Source organism: Oryza brachyantha, chromosome 3 (genome assembly GCF_000231095.2).
Source record: "Oryza brachyantha chromosome 3, ObraRS2, whole genome shotgun sequence".
Classification (NCBI taxonomy): domain Eukaryota; kingdom Viridiplantae; phylum Streptophyta; class Magnoliopsida; order Poales; family Poaceae; genus Oryza; species Oryza brachyantha.
The window spans coordinates 17,413,901-17,431,237 of record NC_023165.2 but is presented as its reverse complement, the minus strand read 5'-3'; the positions used below and the strand labels follow the sequence as shown (position 1 = coordinate 17,431,237).

Sequence of the window (17,337 nt, the reverse complement as noted above, 5' to 3'; positions counted from 1 at the left end):
TACGAAATAGATGACAAACAGTAAAAGATGTGGACATAACGGAAAGAAACCTGCTGAGAAGTTTGACAGTTTTGATGAAAAAAATGTAAACATATATATAAGATAGCATATATATTCGGTGTGCACATAACGATTACGCTCTATATGTCACTCTCAATCAAGGAATATATCGCTTTGAAATCTTTAGAAAACAAGAACTGAACCATTCACACGTACTTTGATCATCCGTATGCAAAGGTTCACATGAACTTTGCAGCTCATTTCGATGCTTCCAGATATGCTTTCTACTTCCGTTAGTTTCTTAGCGTTGCACATGAAAGTGACAGCTAAGCGAACATGTTCTCAGCACCTCTCGATATCATGAATGATTGATCCATTTGCAGTCGACTGTTGTACGTGATTCCATGGAGAACTTGATCTAACTATGTAAATGTAAGTACATGTTCTAACAATAATTAAGGACCAGTGCACCACGTCGCGAAGCATAGCGCTAAAGCTAGCTAATTCCTATATATGCAGTGCTATTATGACAGGTAACGAAGCCTTTTTCAGACTCAGAGCCGTGCGTGTCTCCACTAGGTTCGCAAAACCACAAAAATTATCATGATTATCGTGATAATCGCTCGAGCCACAGCTTCGGTAAGCTGTGCTACTATACGGTTTGGAAAATTTCATGATATTTTTTTTAAATGGTCAAAATCAGAGAAAAAATTAAGCGATATACTGCGATAATCACGACATATCCTGTGGTTTTCATACCCAAACCATCATGATTGATATTAAAAAAGTTGACATGATTATCCCTAAGAATAGTGCGATTATCAATATTACAAAACCCGCCATGATAATCATGATATATCACACGGTTTTTCCTTCTAAACTCCGGTGGCCTGATTCATATTTCTTGGATTCAAGTTCATGTGGTTTTTGCGCGATAATCGTGATGATCAACGGTTCTCGCTAAACTGCCGGGGCACAATTTCGACACGTAAAACAGTTTTGAGAACGCTGGTCTCAACTCTCGATTCTGCAACTGCCATAGAACTAGCTATCTATATTAGTGTCAAAATTATAGTGTAAGACCATGGTTATAATTAATATTTTATGATAATTAATTGGATTTTGAAATGATTTACTTAAAGGAAATTTGTTAAAACACTGATTCTACCTAATCCACTAGTAAATCTCGATCCACCCGGATCGAGCCGCCGCCACCAACGCCTTCTCGTGTTCCAATTCCATATTCATACATGTCTCGTTCTACTACTCTCAAGCTGCTCTCTCTCACACACACATGCTACAGCAGTTACATGATTTCAGCAATTCAGCTAGTTGCCACCGTCTGGTCAAAATTAGCGCATATATTATTCTCTTTGCCCTTGTTAAGCACACGGCTGGACTCCAAGCCAGTGCTTTAGAAAAAAAAAAATAGAGCGAAGGTATTGCATTGCATATTCTCCCCGGTGGCCTCCTCAACAACACCGACCAATGAGTTACACCCTATCTTCACGTTTCTATTTATGTTTATAAGGTAAAATATGTCATTTGTTCTTTGCTTATATATCTTTGATTTTAAATCGCTAAAAATAAAAAACACGTATATAAAAATTTTATTCATAATTACGTTTCGTTTGTAAATATGTGGTTTGATTTTTCTTGAAGAAACCATGACCCCTTTTATAACAAACTAGTAAGCGTGTACGTGCAAAGCACATCGACATATACTGGATGGAGTTTATTAAATAAAATTATGTATCACTTATATTATGCTTAAAGATGGTGCTTTATTACAATTGTATTACAATATAATACAATAAAAAAATACACAAACATTTTATTCCTTCATCGTGTCAATATCTATATTGGTCATATTTATAATTAAGTACATAGAATCGGAGCCGGCAGATAGAGCAATTAAGAAATATGAATGGGGTAACAAACATAAGAAATCCAGAGTCTCTTGGCATGCCATAAAAACTAACTATACAGTGCCAAATTCGTAAATTAGGATTTGGAAAATATAATTAATGCATAAATCATTCAAAGCTAGCAGCTATATCACAACTCTTGTAGAGATCGAAGTTGTATCATGACATTGTGATTGAAGATGCATTTCCTTGGCAATGACAATCAAGAATTCACATCCTTGATTCTGGCAACTGAGTTTGGACCAAAGATTCATTTTTTCATACACCTCTCCAGATCTTAAACTCAAACTTGTATGAACATTTTGGGGATATAGTACATATATGTTTAGACCACAATATAATATCAAGCAAATAAAAATGTTTATAAAGACAACATCCTTAACATCTGTACATTTCCTAACTAAAATTCTTGCACGATGTACCATGTGTATATATGGACCTATTCTAAGACATATTCTCATAATTACAATTTAGTTTTTGCTTCGATTCAAGAAACCCTCTTGAGCCCTCTGAAATCCATGGCATCAATACAGTTTCCTCTGGATTCATACTTGATCATCAACTTGAGCAGCACGGTCGCCTTCTCCTTTGTTGCCTCCCTGCACCCAACCTGCAGCAGCATCATCACATTCTGGAAAACGCCCACCTGGACCGCCTCGACCACGGCGACCCGCCTCGCCGCAGCCGTCGCCGGAAACTCCACGTCGTCGCTGCATTTCTTGCAGATGGGGTGGAGCGAGGACACGCAAGCTCGGTGGGAGGACACGACGAGCTCGGTGGCCGTGTCGGACACGCGGAACATCTTCTTGACGAGCACCGGCACGGCGAGCGCGTCAGCGTAGTACACAAAATTCTGCAAACCAAAAAGAGTCAAAGGTGAATCCTGTGTTGCCTACTGAAAGTTCCTTTTCTTCTTTTTATTTGCAGGTTGACATGCGATTTCTAGCATCATAGGCTATCTACAGATCCTTTTTTTTACTACAAGTACCTTGTCTTATTCACTTACATGGGCTCTTCAATATGATAATTTGTTCATGATCAGCCCTCCCTTTTATCATCTAAGCTAGCCAAGGTAAAGAGTAATCACCTTTGTGGCTGGCTCCCCTATTCATTTTCTTACTATCTCAGTTTAGAAAATTTTCAAGAGTGAATCCATATGTTGAATTTCTTTGCAGGGAGAACAAATTAGTTGATGCCATTCCGTGGGAAATATTTTTCCCTTCTGATCTCACTTGTGATCTTCCTTTGTGCAGGCAATATATGTATTTTTTAGGGATGGTGGATTTCTAGAGCTACTGTACTACATAACATTAGCTGGCTTTGTTTTTTTTTTCTTGTTTTACTTCAGAATTTCTTATCTCTCTGTGCTTAGGATTTGGACAGGAGTATCAATGGTTTTCAGTCTCATATATATTATCAGAGGTCCACTCTCTATTAACTTTTAATCAATTTCAGCTCATTTTATGGTTCTTTTCCATTTGTGAGGATATACACTGCTGAATCAAATAAGTATACAAGTCAAAGTCATAGCTGCTCTCTATCAATCGTTTCTGTTATTTGTGCAAATGCCCAACTTAAGATTATAGTGGAAGATTGTATTCCTAAAAAGGAAAGCTGCATTTCAAAAGTCACAAGTTGGTTGCTCATATATGTTGGGGTTAAAAACAGAAAAATCGATGATTTAACATCTAAATGTCAGTAATATCTACACTGTTTTTTGTTTGAGATTAGTATGCAGCTTGCACTTTGTTTCTGTGGTTGGCTGACTCCTTATAATTCTTGGAATTAGAAAGAAAATGGAATCACCTCTCAAACTTCAGATATTCCAGACTTTATCTTCTGGATCTGTAAAAACAGTAAGTGAATAATAATCAGTAAAAAGAAGCAAAAGTAGTCTAACATAATGCTCAAAATGAACTTGTACCTGCTCTTTGACCTCTCATTCTAAAAATGCTGAGTTCTGCACACTATCAATGACAATGAGAACTTCAACCATTCCTGGTGCATAACACTTCAGTGCATCATAAGTATACCTGCAGATTTACTCCTAAGTTTATTCTAGGTTCAATTATTGCTGGAAACAGAGACATTAAAATGTACCTTCTTGGAATTTGTATCCATCAAAACATTTGGCAGGACTTTACCTGCAGATTTGCTAACAAGTTCCCATGGATATCGTGGAGCTTTTTGAGATTTTAACATGGTATCCGCTTCCTCAATCCAATAATAAGCCCATGATCTTCAAGATTCAGCAGCAGTAAGTTGCATGCAGCAGAACCATTTCTTCTGCAAATAAAGAAATATATCATGACAAAAACATTCGGAACATTACCCTACCAAGTTAAAGTATTCCAATGTAAGAGTATGTAGTCCAGTTATGTTCCAGCATGCTTCCAATATAAGAAAATTAACCAAGAACAGTGCTCATCAAATATTTATGCATGATGGTATTTGAAATATTGTCAGTCATCAGATATGAGCTCAAAGATATTAAACAAACAGTGATGGGCTTGAAAGGTGAATAAAATCATGAGACTTGCTTGGTAGCCAGGAACAGCTGTGTACTTCAGCTACCAAATTTCTATGCACGTATAGAAAATTGTGACTCCAACAATATTACGAAAATATATGCTTCATTTCTGATTGTTTAGACCATTCATCCATGTTAAATAACTTTACTTATGTATTACAGTATTCCAAGAATCTAATATTCCACCCTGAACATTAATTATAGCAGACCCCCTGAACTAACAATAATGCCCTTAGAAAGGTTTCATTGGCCTAGACAATCACACCCCACCACACGAATTGTACAATATAAATATCAGGACCATATTATGATTGAAAATGCATCTGTTTTATTCAAGGAACTTTGATAAGAACATTAGCTTTCACCCATGAGATCATGACATGTGAAGGAGTATTTGCTTCTTGATTAGAAGTTTGGAACTCCATTTTATCAGTACTCAACATGAAAGAATTGGAAAGTCCTTGAGAAATAAATAAAAGGGGAAGAAAAGAATACTTACAGAACTGTTTGGCTTTGCTGGATACAACCCTTGTCTAGATCGCTGTTCACTCTTTGGGGGCAAATATTGTCCCTGTGAATTGCCACCAGTCTTCTTCTCATCTCCAGCTTTGCTACTCAGTGCAGATAGAAGGAAGACAGATGATATATCACCTCCACTACAATTGCCAACTTTAGCCTCACATGCTCACAGTCACGCCCTCCAGATGCCATCTCTCAGAACTTTCCTGGAACCAACAGGAGAGAAAAAAACAAGTTTAGGGGGTGTTCTCATGTGCAGTGAAAGGATCTAGATGTGTTTTCATAGAGAAAAAGAGAAGTTTCACAAGAATAAAGGGGGCAGAATATGCAGCTAGCACAAATTACATTACCACCAAGGAGAAGTATGAGTATGATCAATGCAACAAAGCCTTTCAAGTAACTCCGCATATCTGATTTATTTATAATCGCGTATATAAGTGTAACAGTAGTGGGCAAGGGCAAATGGGCAATCCCATTTTTTTTTCTCTTAACTCAGTTCTCAAATCCCAGCCAAGAGGCAAAAAGATATAAAGCGAATTACGTCTTCCCTAGAGCTACCAACCCTAATTCCTCTTCCAGTTTTAGTAGGATTGTATGAACATTGAGGATCACAAGAGTTCCAAAAAAACATCTCTAAACTGCTAAACCGAGATTAGTAAATTTAAATTCCATCAGAGGATTACTAACTGAGCTAACATTGCAATCACCACCGCAGAAATCAGCGAGCTCATCAATACTCTCATCCAAGCAGACTGTGCTATCGACATTTTGTAGCTACTTATGGATAGAAATAATAACCATCCTCAGAACCAGATTAGTGTCTGTAAGTTCAGAAAGTACCACTGCACAGTACATTCATAGCAGTGATATCACCCAAAAAAGATTGAGAATTAGTTCAGACAAGTGATATTATACAGAGAAGCAGATGAAGTATTCCTTTTAAAAGTGCTAACATATTTAGAATAACAGGAAAGCCTATAAGCAATGAAGAATCCTTGACTTACCATCCAACAATGGTTCCTTGAATTTGATCTCTTCCATTTCTTGACAGGCAGCAGTCTCTTGGTCTTTTCTTTTCTGTCTCTTCTTTTAGTGCTCATCTGAACTGGGGGATACAGTACATTTTAGGGTCTTCCAAGTCTCTGAAATGGAGCCGAGAGAAGTTATTGGACATGCAAAACCATGAGCCATACTCTACAAATTAATTGAGAAAGCCTCCAGATTTAACTTGGTGCTAAATATAAGAACCAGAATGGCTCCAAAATGTCAAGATAGCAATATGGGTGGCAACCCTGATGTGGAAACAATACTAATATAAGGGTTTATTCTAGATAGCAACTGCATACAGCATTAGATCTATTGTGGGTTGTGCAGTACAACTAAATGAATGTATCGAGAAGGGCGAAGAAGCATCTTTAATCAACGGAAACAAGTATAAGCATGTCAAGATTATGAAATGAAGTGTATCATATGACAAATAGCATTAGACTTCCCTCCTAACTTGTAGATTATACCAAACAAAGTTGATCTGTACACAGCATGCGACTACTGATTTCAGTATACAACATGTGTAGCCTACCGTTCTACCTTCTGCTTGTTTTCGTGGTTTATGTTGCGATCTTTCTTGGGTTATTAAAATATTCTAATTCCTTGGTCTCATACTCAAATATAGGCACCGGAAGACATTAGTTCAGCCATTGAACTCTACAAGCACACCATGTCAGTATTATATACCTTGGAACAATCATCCAAAGAGGAGCAATGTGATTACATCCATACTTGGTACTGTATGCTTATGTTCTGTGCTCAAGAATTGCAACACGGTGTGGTGCTTTGGCAAGAATCTTGTGAATCAAATGTCTCTGACGTAGTAATTTCACAAGGTGCAAAACTTGGGAAAAATGAGCTGAGCTGATCATTTCCTTTCTCAGTAATCATTTAAAAGGTGTATAATGGCAGAATCATCAGGGTTCACGTTTTCTAATGGCGCACATGATTCAAAAAACATTTTGGAGTTCATATACCTCAGCAAAGGAAAGCAACTAAACAAATACCTGGGCAATATTATCTCTGAAATTTAGGGCAGAGGGAGCAGCGGGCCTGGAGTCTAGAGAAAGCGAGCGCGGCGGCGTCTGGCGAGGGAGACAAGCGGGCACAGCGTCCGGTGAGAGAGAGGGTCGCTGCTGCTCCTCGCTGGGGTAGAGGCGTGGCCGTCCGTGGTGGGCTGAGGGGCGACGACCAGGGGGAGGCGCGGCGGGGGCAGTGGACCGAGGGAGCGGCGGTGGAGACAGGCAGGGTGAGCGGCATCAGCGCGGTGTCCGGCAATGGAGATAGCGACCGCGCCGTCCGGTGAGAGAGAGGGCCACGACTGCCGCCGGGAGAGGGAGAGATAGACGGCGGGCTGAGGGGCGGCGACTGAGGGTGAGGCATGGCCACGGCGACGGCGAGGTGAGGGAGGGCGCCGGGAGAGGGAGAGGCGGTGACCGAGGGGGAGGCGCGACTGCTATCGTCGCGGGCCGAGGGGCAGCGGCGGCGACCGGTGCGGTGAGGGGCAGGGGGCGCGTAGGTGTGGTTGTCGTGGGCTGTTAATTGCGGTGTTAATTGGATGGTTAATCCAACTTGAAATCTGGATCGTTGGATGGACAGATCTGATGGTCAGGAAACTGGATCGTTGGATGGACAGATCTGATGGTCAGGAAACTGGATCGTTGGATGGACAGATCTGATGGTCAGGAAACTCTTGTGTATACTTTTCTGGGTGGACTTAGGAAAGAACGAACTGCTACTTTTTATATTAGTTTAGATAATACAATCCTTTGCAAGTATAACAACAGGGTGGAATTATTCAGTGATTTCACCATAAAGAAACTATTTAAAATACTCCTGGAACTATTTAGAGTAAAATATAAGCTCAACATGTACATATGCAGCCCTAGCAGGCTTGAGATGTAACATAATATGCACTGTTTTGTATTCCATATTTGAATTTCTACCTTCACTTGCGGTGCAAATACGGAAATAAAATGAAGAATTAATTTAACTCCTTTGATCTTTCTAATTTACTGTATCATATTTAAAGGTTTATTATGCTTGAACTTGTAGTGGAGAACAATGTAAAAAAAGGAATCAAAATATTCTATGGAAATCAAATGAAATTGATGTGCAAGCAACCATATACAAAGTAAAGTGTACTACAATATATCAACAGGACTTGGTCCAACTTACATACCAGCCAAGCTGCCAGCAACAAAAAAGAACCTTGGTCTATTTGACTGAAAACTCATTATTTGACACTTCCATTACTACCCCAATTTACATCAATATGACAAATGAATACAGAGCACGAATGCACAAGCTAAGATAACTAAAACATTGCAAGTTGTGCTAGAATTGGCACTCTTATCAAATATCAGTAAGCAAAGTAAATATTCATTTATCAATGATCTTCTATCAAGTAACACGAGTATATGCTGATAACAGATTGACAATGACATTATCAGTTGAGCCAGCTCAATAAGGCAGTCATAAACATATTCCCATTAAAATAAGCTCATGCAAAATGAATAATTTGCCAGCTCAATAAGGCAGTCATAGACATATTCCCATTAAAATAAGCTGATGCAAAATGAATAACTTGCTTTAGCTATTTTCTCCCTAATCAACTTTTTATACAATGGCTCTGACAACCCAACTAAACAGATGCTTTCTTTTTTGCAAGGATAATCCAGATGTTTCTAGTGTCACGGAGAAAACACACCATTTCAGATGTTTTGTAGCACCATAGGAAAAATAAATAGATTTTACATACCATGTGTCCTCCCTGGACAACAACATGCAAAGAAATCTATTAATGGACGTTGTAGAGCAGTGTTAATCTTAACCAAAAATACCCACCGACAAACGACGAAAAAAAAATCTGCTTGACCATTATATTAAGATGGAAGCAAATTATCTTGACCAAACAGAAATTATAGAATCAGCAGTTGGTGTTATCACACATTTCTTCTCATTTGGTCAGAACAGATAGCTGCTTGGATTTAACTATGTACCTGTCTTCCCTTGACTCTTGGATTTAAGTATGTACCTGTTTTCCCTTGACTTTTTGCAAACTGCGGACATGACCATAAACAAATAATTTGTAGATATTATATTTGCTAATAGGAATTTTACCAAGCAACGACAATGTTAAAAAGATAAATTTCCATTTTGCCCACATCATTTTTTCTTTTCCTTATCTTATATGCTCACAGGAGCTGATGGGGATCAACCTAACAGAGAAATTTACAGCTCTATTTGTTTACTGGAAATATTCATTCACCATTTGGTCAACATTTTAAATCAGATAGAAAAATTATTTTTCTCTTCAAGTGAAACTAATTGCTAAATTTGGACTTGGACATGCACCAGAAGTATAGTTCAGCAATACCTAGCTATGCACTTTGAGTTGAAACTGGAGACCCTACCTTGCCGTCGATGGTGGATGGAAGGGCAGAAGAGGGCAGGGGAGTGGGGTAGCGAGCAGGGGACCGCTCCTGGCTAGCAGCCACTGCCACCGCCACTGCTACCAGTTTCCCGCCGTCACATGTCTGTCGTCTCTGCGGAGGAGGTAGCGAGCAGGGGAGGGGGTGGGCGCCGATGGTGGAGGGGAAGGGGGGAGCATGGAGTGAGGAGTTAACACAAATATTCCTCTCAAAAGCACCAGGACCAATTGTTTCCAACCATGCTGCTACTTGAACTGGAAAAAATGATTCTATCCCCATTTTCTGCAATGCCTCGATCAACCTGTAGCAGTAAAAACATAGCCATCACAGGAGTAAACATATTATTTTGTAACGATTTTGAAGGATTAAATGCACCGTTCCTAAGTAGCCCTACAAAATTAACTGCACTGAAAATGCATTCAGGAATAGTGAGGGAATAAGTTGGTATGCAAGAAGAACAACTGAAATTACTAATTCTCTCGGAACAAGATGGGTCATGGGTGCATGTGTCTAAACCTAAGAGAACATAGACATTTAAACTATGAACACTCCACCACCTGAACAGTACGAACTCATTGAAATTCCATAACGTCAGTATTGTGCAGTTGGAATTTCATCTCGCAGGTCACAAACTGCCTGATCCCAGAATTGCAAATCTAATGCCCAACCAAACTGGACAAACCAATAACAAAATGAATTGATAAGGAACAGCCATGACTTTGACTTGTATATTTAATTCAGTTGTGCATCTCTGCATAGATAGAAAAGAACCATATAAATGTGCTGAATTTTGTTAAAAGTTACTCCACTGATAGTGAATGCCTGCGAATGTAGATAAGACTGAAAATCATTGATAATTCCATCCAAATACTAAGGGCAGATAGATAAGCAATTCCGAAGGCAAAAAATGAACATAAACAAAGCTAGATAATGTTGCCCGCGTAGAGGAAATTCTCAAATGAGTCCAGGAGGGAAAAGGATTTCCCACTGTAACACATCAACTAATTTGTTTTCCCAGCTAGAAAGAACTCAATATACAAATTAGCTATGAGAATTTTTCTAGATTGAGATAGTAAGAAAATAAATAGGAGGCCAGCGACAACAGGTTATTACTCTTTACCTTCAGGCTTCAGGGCTTAGCCAACTATGACAGATGAAGTATTGCTCACGAACAGATTATCATATTGAAGAGCCCATATAATTGAATAAAACAAGGTACCCCTGTAGTCACTAAAATAAATGTATGTGATAGCCTGTGATGCTAGAAATTGCATGTCAACCTGTAAATAGAAAGAAGAGGAGGAGATTTCAACAGTGCAAAACAAGATTCATCTTTGACTCTGTTTTAGTGTATTTACGGTATACGTAATTCCCTAATCTAAAACCTATTTTGATATTCAAATAAGATCACAGAAAATATATGCTTTAGACGGAATATGCATGAGCCATTCAAATTACACTATCTATGCATCTCTGAAATTACATTTTCCACAGTGCAGTTTCCCAAAAAAATTGGGAGGTATAGGAACATAGGGAACATATCTGGAGACAACTAATTAATAAATATCACTATCTTTCTGTTCATAGGTGATCTCAGTCCAAAATAAGCAATTAGTTTCAGAGGCTCCAAAACATGATTATCTCCTGAGCAAGCACCATTGACTGACTTAATCTGGGTATATGGCAAGAGAGTATATTGTATCCACTGTCTAGATTGACATGAGACGAAATGTGAGTTTTTCAGTGGTCAAAAGAAAGAGCATTAGGCTACTCAAGGTAAGCAATCTGAACGCCATATTAAATCTCTTATGCAGTTGATCTAGCCAATACCATCCTAGTAATAGCTGTTGATAATGTGAAAAGGAGTCTCCGCTTGTTCATAATCTTGGGGCTGCAGCAAACATAAATTAAACAGGTCCATCAAAATTCATTGTAACATAATTTTTTTTACAAACAGGCATTTAATCTGTCAAATATGAATTCAATTCATTTTCGCTATCCCATCTATATGCTTGTACGATGTAACACTAAAAGAAGTATCTGAACAATAACAGATCAAGAGCAACTCTGCTTGACTGTAATCGGGGTTTACGCTTTTTACCATTTCAGGGAAAATCGATAGATCAAAAGTCTCACCTAGAGAACAGGAATTGCAAACATCTATCATTAATATACTCTGCCCATAGATACATTGGTTTCTCAAATCCATCGTAAACACTGTCCGGTTTTATAATGTTCACATGCCCACATGGCAATAAAAACATACAAGCAGTATAGGGCAATATCATTATTCATTAGAACAAAGACAACAAAATATAATAGGAGTTGGTGAGGGCTAAATATTGATGATTACCTAGGCAAACTTATGGTTTCTCAAATTAAAAGGAACTTTTCAGGAAAATGAAGAAACCAAATGCCCATTTGCTCTGCCTGCCTGGGAAATAAGAAATAACCAAAGTTAGGTCTGTTAAAATACATATGATGATTTGAGAAGAACAAAGAAATTTTTGTAAGACTTAGAAACACACCCTGACAAAGAGTTAGAAGAAATATCAAACAAGATCAATACATCTGCTTCTGAAACGGTATGGCACAACTTTTTTTGTTCCTGCAAAATTATTCTGATCACTACATATTTGAGGTCTCTTATCTGCTGCACATGTGTGAACTTAGTAGTTTTCGCTGCTGTAAGATCTTGTGCTCCTTAGCATAAAACACTTCACTCTCCATTAATACAATTGAAATTCGTAATGCTATGTGTCCATGGAGTTATACGAATGAGTTTGAAAAATCCAATATAGGGATACATTAGATGTGATTTATCTATGGTATTTGATAGCATTGTGATGTGTTCATGTACTAAACAATAAGATCTGTATAAATGGGATTTCCTTCTCAAATTTATACATTCTTTTCTTTTGTTTATACTTGACACTGAACATAACTATATTTAGCTAGAACATGGTCTATCTTTTTCTTTTCTTTTTTTTGTTTTTTAGTCCAGGCAATTTCATAAGTGCCGCAAGATAATTTGAAAGTGCAATCTTGAAGTCAAATAGCTTGGACTTACAGTCTGAAGGAATTCAACTGAAAGATCACCAATTCCCGCAAGATCTGGGCTTTCAGTGATATGGAGTTGCCCTGAAATAGGAGAGCATGCTGGTCTGAAAATCGGGAACAAAAATTGAAACGAAATTCAGTCTGCAAGTACCCTAACGATCTGAAAATTCGCACCCTCTTTAGCGCATACAAGCTAATATTAGTTTAGATAAGAAGGTAAATTGATGTTGGGTGCAAATTAGGCAATGCGGTAAACCCCAGGACCCAGCTCTAACGCAAAATTACAGTAGGAACAGATGTCAGTACGTGGACGCAAGCTAACCAACACATGATTTACTACACACAGTATGATTCATGGAAAACTTACAAAGGAAAATGACAGGAACAAGTGAAGAACAGCAAAGGTTTACAAATTATGCATTACATACTACAAAACCAAGATTTTGGGACATGAAGTAATGTTAATTCCGTGAAGAAATAACTGAAAGGTTTGGGCCGTTCACATGAACTGAAAGCCATAACAGAATCAAGAACCATCTCCCTTCCAAATTCTTCCTGTTGCTCAAACAAGAAAATCCAGGACAAAATCGCCCAATCAAGAACCGGCATGGGAATTCAACTGAATTCGGAGCAGAAACAGCTCTATACTAAAGCATGAGCTACTAACGTTAACCATTTTACACAGGAATTACGAAAGAACTGTAGGTTACCTCTTTCTTTTTCACCGGAGATTAATGGTGGTTGATTTGGGTAAGTCGCGGCGGGGTGAGGGGCAGAGGGAGCAGCGGCGGCGACCAGCGCGGTGAGGGCAGGGGGCGCATGGGTGAGACGGCGGGTGAGGGGCAGAGGGAGCGGCGACGGCGACCGATGCAGTGAGGGGCAGAGGGAGCGGCGACGGCGACCGGCGCAGTGAGGGCAGGGGGCGCGTGGGTGAGACGGCGGGGTGAGGGGCAGAGGGAGCAGTGGCGGCGACCGGCGCGGTGAGGGCAGGGGGCGCGTGGGTGAGAGGGCGGGGTGAGGGGCGGCGACCGAGGGGGAGGCGCGGCGGCGGCGACGGCGGGGTGAGGGAGGGCGCCGGGAGGGGAGGAGGCGACCGAGGGGGAGGCGCGGCGGCGGCGACGGCAGGGTGAGGAAGGGCGCCGGGAGAGGGAGAGATGGACGGCGGGCGGAGGGGCGGCGGCGGCCGAGGGGGAAGGCGCGGCTGCTATGGCGGGCAGAGGGAGCGGCGGCGGCGACCGGCGCGGTGAGGGAAGGGGGCGCGTGGGTGGGTGCGGTCGTCGTGGGCTGTTAATTGCGGGGTTAATTGGATGGATAATCCAACTTAAAATCTGGATCGTTGGATGGACAGATCTAATGGTCAGGAAGCTCCTGCGTACACTTTTCTGGGTGGACGTTTTGCCAATACCGAATTCAAGTACGAAAACTAAGAAGTTGGTAAGATGGGTCTAATTCTTTTAGTTTCATTTCTGAAAAACAAGGGACCTGTTCAGTAGAATTATGAAGAAAGACTGTTGGCAGCAGGTGGAGACATTTCTTTGGCCCCCTTTCAAATAAATACGGATGGCGCGGCAGAGGGTTCGAGAATAGGGTAGTAGGGGTTTTCAAGACGAAGATGATGATACGAAACCACTCGCCAGTGGTGAGGCGGTAGAAGTGGGCGGTTTTCTACTTTGGTTCGTTTTTCTAAGAAAGAACAAACTGCTACTTTTTATATTAGTTTAGATAAATTATAGTGCAGTTGCCTTGTTGTGCCAGCCGAGTGTCGAGGAAACTAATGGGCACTTGCAAGAAGCAGATTTTTAGCACACGGATGTACGTACACCCGTTGCTTGCATGTCATCTAAATAGTCATAAAAATATTAAAAAATTGATAAGATAGTTTAATATGAGTTATATCACTCCACAAACAAGCAAGTTTAAATTCAACTTCTACAAGTTGTAAAAAACAATTATGAGTATACGTATACTTAGTTTCAGTTTTGTTTGTTTGTTTTTTGCTACAATTTGTAGAAGTTAAATTGAAACTTGCATGTTTGTAGAGTGATATAACTCATATTAATCTATCATATCAATTTTTTTCATAATTTTTTATCACTATTTAGATAACATGCAAGCATATGGATATACATACATCTGTGTGCTAAAAACTGTTTTCCGGCACTTGCAAGTTTACATTGTTAGGGGGTAACTGAGTCTATGCTGATTGAGAGAACCTCTTAGATGACCACAGCTGGGACAAATAAAAAACATGATGTATCTGTCAAGTAAGTTGCAGTTGTAAACGATAAGCAACAGAACCAATTTTGTCAACCACCTGGAAGGGTTCATAGTACTTCAATGCAACAACTTCTCATTAGCTCTGTTATCCATCGAAGTCTGAACATAAGGCTGCAGCTTGAGATATACCCAATCACCCAGTTGAAACTACGGAAAACTTCTTTTCTTATCTGCATAATGCTTCATTTGCTGATGAGCCTTGTGCAGGTGCTTATGTAACAATTGTTGTATCATGTTCCTTTCCTTCAGCCAGGTATCCAAATCTGTGACCGCATAATCATCAGCAATAATGCCAAAATGGTTATTAGGCCTAAGTTCATAAACTACTTGATGAAAAGGTGTTCTGTTCAAATTGGAATGGTAAGAGTTATTGTACCAGAATGTCTGCCAGATATAGCCAAGAAGCCCACTTGGTAGGAATGTCAAGCACAAAAAAAACCTTGGATAAATTTCACCCGCTATGTTTGACGCCAGGGGAGGGCTAGAGGGGGCCTGATCTCCCCCAACTAACCCAATACGTGTACTCCATATACTACACAAATACGGAGTACAATATTGCACAAATATATTGCTAGGAGCCCTTGCTTGTGCAAGTAGGCTGATATATACGCAAAAATCTCCTCTAGGCTAAGCGAGAGAGATATACACCCCCTTTTCAATTTCAAATTCCTAAAATATTTCTACCTACGTCCCAAAATATATAAAAAAATTGGCTATACATTTGTATAGTCAAAATTCCTTACATTATGGGAGGTAGTTGTTAACACTTGAAAGATAGTTTTTGCATTTAATTGTTTGCCTATTTGTGTAGAATGTTAGTTCAGATTGTATTATTGCACCTAAAATTTGCTTGCTCAGTACTCACAAGGCTAAATTAAAATATATGTTACCTATAGAAAATCATAAACTTGTGTTTGTCTTTTTATCGTAACACTAGTTAAGTTGGCTCCCTTTATGCTCAGATCCTAGCTTCCCCATTGTGGGTGATAAGACAAGCTCATGTGTAACTTAGTGTCTGGTCTAGAAAATAGCTGCTGCTAGAGTTGACCGTTGAAAACGGTCTTTATCATATATTACTGGTTGTGGGTAAGCCATGCCGTTTTAATAATTATTCATAAATAGTTTGCATCCCCACTAGCACTTAAAGGGTATGATAGAGGCAAGAAATGTGCATGTTTGGAAAATTTATCCACAATCACTAGGATGCAGTTATATATGTCAGACTTGGCTAAACCTTCAATAAAGTCCATGAATATCACCTTCATACTCCATAAGGTATAGGTAATGCTGCAGGAGTCCAGGATACTTCGCTCTGTCAGGTTTGGCTTGATCTATTAGGATTTGAACCATCTTCTTTATTGTTGCCTAGGCAAACAACTTCTTAGCCCTTCTTGTGTGTGAATTTAAATACCGAGTGTCGCCCCAAGGGGCTAGCACGTTCTTGTATTTGAATAGTCCTCCCTTCAAGAAAAATGTTCTCTGGCACTAGTATCGATAGTAACTTAAGCTAAAATCTGGAAAGATTGATCAACAGTTTCATAACCCTGAATTACCTCATGTATCCACAAGGGAGCAGCAGAAGACAGGACCCCATCTTTTGGTTTTTCATATGCTTATAAGCCAAAATTTAAATTTGCAACCTTAAATTTGGTGTTGATTTTGATGTTTTATGTAGAAGTTTATTTTTTAGCTTTGGCTTTTAGATTGCTATGAAACGTATATAAAAGTTTTATTGTAAAAATTTTCCGATTGTAAATATGCCATTTGACATTTTCCTTTAAAAAGCAAAAAAATGACCCAGTCATTACTGTCTCACTTTCCTCATGTTCCTTCCTGGATAAGGCATCAACTGCAGAATTATTGGAGCTCTTCCTGTAGTAGATCTTGTACTGCAAATGCAAGTAGTTTTGTGAATGCCTTCATGTATGTAACTTTTGGCCAGTAAGATGCATTAGATTATGATGATCAGTGAGAATCACAAACTCATTTTGTTGTAAATACGGTCTCTAGTGATCAACGGCCATAGGAATGGCCATATATTATTTCTCATTTCTGGATAATACTTAGTTCATTGGATCCCATGCTCTATTGAGATAAGCAGTGGGACGGTGATCCTGAGACAACAACATTGCCTCAATACCAAGGTCACTGGCATCAGTTTTAACCGTGAACAACATAGAAAACTCAGGTATAGAAAGTTCTGGAGCTGATCCTAGAGCTTGTTTCAGTTTTTTGAAAGCTGCATTAGCTTCTACAATCCTATATATTGTATCTTTCTTGAGGAGTTAGGTTAAGTGTTCACTGATGAGATAAAATCTTTTGATGAATTTCCTATAATACCCAGCAAGCCTAGGAAATCCAAACTTCTTCACTGTAGCGTGCACCTTCTAGTTGACTACCTCTTGAATATTTTGGGGTTTAGTGGACACACCATTAGCCACAATTACATGACACAGGTAACCAACTTGTTGCTGAGTAAAGGAATACTTACTGAGCTTCACCGTCCATAACCATAAGTCATATGGGACCGACTCCGGTACAT

General features: G+C 39.4%; 1 long non-coding RNA gene across 10 annotated transcripts; it reads right to left on the bottom strand.

Annotated features, from left to right (window-relative positions):
* Positions 1-2,271: 2,271 nt before the first annotated feature.
* Positions 2,272-13,533, bottom strand: LOC102717863. Of its 10 annotated transcripts, none has more exons than XR_005811304.1 (15): positions 13,229-13,533; positions 12,529-12,622; positions 11,987-12,066; positions 11,812-11,892; positions 11,289-11,349; positions 10,579-10,738; positions 10,016-10,209; positions 9,441-9,759; positions 7,032-9,086; positions 5,982-6,119; positions 4,958-5,183; positions 4,073-4,214; positions 3,853-3,961; positions 3,735-3,773; positions 2,272-2,781 (listed from the first exon to the last, which is right to left on the bottom strand). It is a non-coding gene; the product is annotated as an uncharacterized LOC102717863 (long non-coding RNA). The 10 variants fall into 10 exon arrangements; XR_005811306.1 differs by having other exon boundaries at positions 4,029-4,214; positions 12,529-12,599; XR_005811302.1 differs by having other exon boundaries at positions 12,529-12,599.
* Between the last annotated feature and the right edge of the window lie 3,804 nt (positions 13,534-17,337).